This window comes from Cryptomeria japonica, chromosome 2 (assembly GCF_030272615.1).
Source record: "Cryptomeria japonica chromosome 2, Sugi_1.0, whole genome shotgun sequence".
In the NCBI taxonomy this organism is placed as follows: Eukaryota; Viridiplantae; Streptophyta; class Pinopsida; order Cupressales; family Cupressaceae; genus Cryptomeria; species Cryptomeria japonica.
In genome coordinates this window covers 130,095,665-130,099,334 of record NC_081406.1, presented here as the reverse complement: position 1 = coordinate 130,099,334, position 3,670 = coordinate 130,095,665, and positions in this window count along the sequence as shown.

Sequence of the window (3,670 nt, the reverse complement as noted above, 5' to 3'; positions counted from 1 at the left end):
CTTGGGACATAGAAAACCACCTATGAAACCTGCCAGCACTGATGGTAAAGGAGTGTTATCCAAATATATGAACTCCTACTAGGGGATCTCATATCCATAAATGGTCTCATCCTGAAGAATCTGACAAAGTGCCTCTATCCCACCCTCCTCTGTCTGCTCATAGGGTAACAATGCCCCCACCATAGGAATCCGCAGAATCTGGTAGCAATCATAAGGCGTCACTGTGATCTCACCTGTCACCAAATGGAAGGTGTTCGTATCACTGTGCTACCTCTCCGCCAATGCTATGAATAAACCCCGGTTCACGATAAACTGAGGCATATCTAACAATGAGGACAGGCTACACCTCTCAATAATATCTATATCAGGATGTGTCAATCATGGTATCAAGGACCACGGTCTTAGAAATCACTCACACGACAAAACCACTCCAAGACGCTCTTTTCAAAAAGAAAAGCAAGTCCAATATCAGTTCCCTCATAAAAACATGGATATCAAAAGCAAATTCATCTCAAAAACTTGAAAACTTTGAACAATTTAAATCAAGTTCCACATCATATCAATCCATCAAATCATATCAACTTGTAACACAACTCAAGTTTCATATCAACTTGTAACACAACTCAAGTTTCACATCTATATCAACTTGTAAAACAACTCAAGTTCCACAATTAATGCAGCTTGTAAAACAACTCAAGCTCCACAATTCATATCAAACACATTCATATTAGAAAACACATTTATATCAAAAAACGACATCATATCAAAATCACATCAAATCTATATCAACTTAAAAAATCATAAATCAAATCAAGTTATATTGAAACTCATATTGGACAAACAATGATAGCAGACACGCAGACTAGCATATTGTACTTATCTCGGCAGAACTGACACCAACCTACAAATTTTCTTCATTCCCAAATCACACTATACCACAAAATTTTCCCTATGCGCTACACAATTTTGTCTATGTGCTAAACTGTTTATCATGCGCTAAACAATTTTGTCTACGCACTACCCAATCTACCCTATGTGCTAGGCAGAACCTACGTGCTACCCTATTCTTCCAATGCATCGTCCAATCTACCCTAAGTGCTAAAGCTATCCCATGCGCTAACCTATCTCGCTTTTGCGCTACCTATCTAACCCTATACGCTAGGTCATACCTACGTGCTATCTTGACCTACCCATGCGACCTACTGAACACCCTATGCATTAGGTATCTCCTATGCACTACCTGTTTTACCCCCCGCGCTACCATGTGCACCTGATGTGGTAACCTAACCTCATCCGCTAACCTAGTCTACCTATGCACTACCCTAAATCTTTTGGATGCTACCTAACTTCATTAAACCCTACGCACTATGGAATTTATCATATGTGCTATGCAACGACCCCAACACGCTAAAACATAAAATCCGCATGACAAAATAAAAACATGATAAAAAATGACAAAGGGTCAAAAAGGTTAACTTACCGGTGGTCCATATGCGGTAGGCCTCTGATACCTCTGAATGCACTCAAATCGATGAGAAGAATAGGGAACATGCATCTTGAATTTTCTTCAAATATCACTCTCTTGAAAGTCAACAAGCACAATTGAGACAAAAAGGAATCACTTGTTCCCTTTTATAGGGTAAAACAAAATTAGGGTTACGTAGGGGAATGCATAAATTGCTCGCGGTGTCTCATGCAACCCTACCCAACATCATTATCGGGAGATGAATCAATTTATCACATTCAACATAGCCAAAAATTTTTAATGCAATACAATTTATCAAATTTCTCCAAATCAAATCAAATGTTCAAATTTTTTATTCATCTCTTGAGGGGGCATTATCAACATCATTTATCAAATTTGGGCCATCGTTAATAAAATCTGGGGCATGACATAAATATCTCGACATGACATCACACTGATCATAATCAAAAAATTGGACGACACATCATTTTCTTTGAATCAACATGTGCACACACGTCACTTCAAAGAGGGACAAAATGTAGACGTATAAAAATGACCATATTCCTAAATGAATATTTTATGTTCATTCCTCTATTTTAGTTAAATCTAATTTAAATAAATCACCTACATTCCTCTATTTAATTAAGTAAATTATTCAATTTATTTAGTTAAATTCACTTAAGTCTGTTGCATCATTTAATTAAATAAATCATTTTATTTAATTAACCCCTTCTTCTATCTAAGCCATTTAATTAAAATCCCCCTTCTAGCCCATTTAATTAAATTCACATTTAATTAATAGTCCACCCCAAATTGAATAAATCTAATTTATTCAATTTCCCAAATTGCAACCAAATTGAAATAAAGCAATTTATTTTAATGAATTCTATTTTACCCCACCCACTTCCATTTTCCTACATCTCCCACTTGCCTCTCTAAACCCCTGTCTAGATTCTTCTAGTCCCTTCCTAATTAACCTAATCCATCCCCTAATTATTGTCATATTCCTCAGCAACTTGGAGTCACTTCTCAAAGACTCCAAAGTCTTTGAAAAGCATTAAATGCTTTATGTGTTCTGTACGTTAGGAAATAGGAAATCATCACAAGACAAGATAAAGATAATAGCTCAATCACCAATGCATTCATTGCAATGAATCTATCCTAAGCACACTCAATAGAGACATGAGATAAAAGCATTCAAAAACGAAAGATTATGCAAACCATAGACATGACTTGAATGCTCCTTCATGCGGCTCCATTGTTCTTCTTTCCTCTTCAAATGGTTGGATTGTGGATCTCACCTACAAGTGCACACACACAATTGAAAGCAAGATGGACATTGATTATTGATCAAGAGTACTAGAAGCATGAATTCGATAGTCTGATTACCAATTAGCGGCTAGGGATTTGATTGAAGAAAATCATGCAATTTATAGAAGAATTGGAGAGATGAAAAGATTAGCATGATCCAATTCAAATGGAAATTGCAAATCAATTATGTCAATTATGACAAATTATGACAAATTATGCATCTTCTATGCAAAATTTGATTGATTGATAATTGATGACAAATTATGACAACTTCTATGTTAAAATTGATTGATTGATAATTGATGACAAATTTATGACAAATTGACATGTCATTTCCATGAATTTAGGAGAGAAATAGGAGGAAATTGAAATTGGATAAATTAAGAAAATTAGAAAATTGAGGAAATTAGGTAAATTAATTAATAATTTATCATTTATTAATTAATTCACCAAAGAGGAATAATTAGCCAACATTTAATTGTGACACAAAGACTTAGGATAAATAAATAATTTATTAATCCTAGAGAGAGAAATGACAAACAAGGTTAAATGATTAAATCACGAAACCCTAGAAGATGAATTAGGTCTTGATGAAAGATAATTGACTCGATCATGATTTTGAATTGATAAATGACCAGTGTTGATGAATGATTTGATTGAGGTTGGTTGACAAAAATCAGTGACAAATTGACCAAATTGACATGATTGAAAAGGACAAGGAACGATGACGAATCGATCGCAATATGACAAGATTGACAAGGACAAAGATCGACCAAAATCATGACTGAAGATTATTGTCGACAAGACCAAATTTGAAGGCGAGATGAATGAAGAATGTAGAAGAATGACTCGATGTTCACAAATGATAAAAACCAAGTGCGTGACATAGGAGAA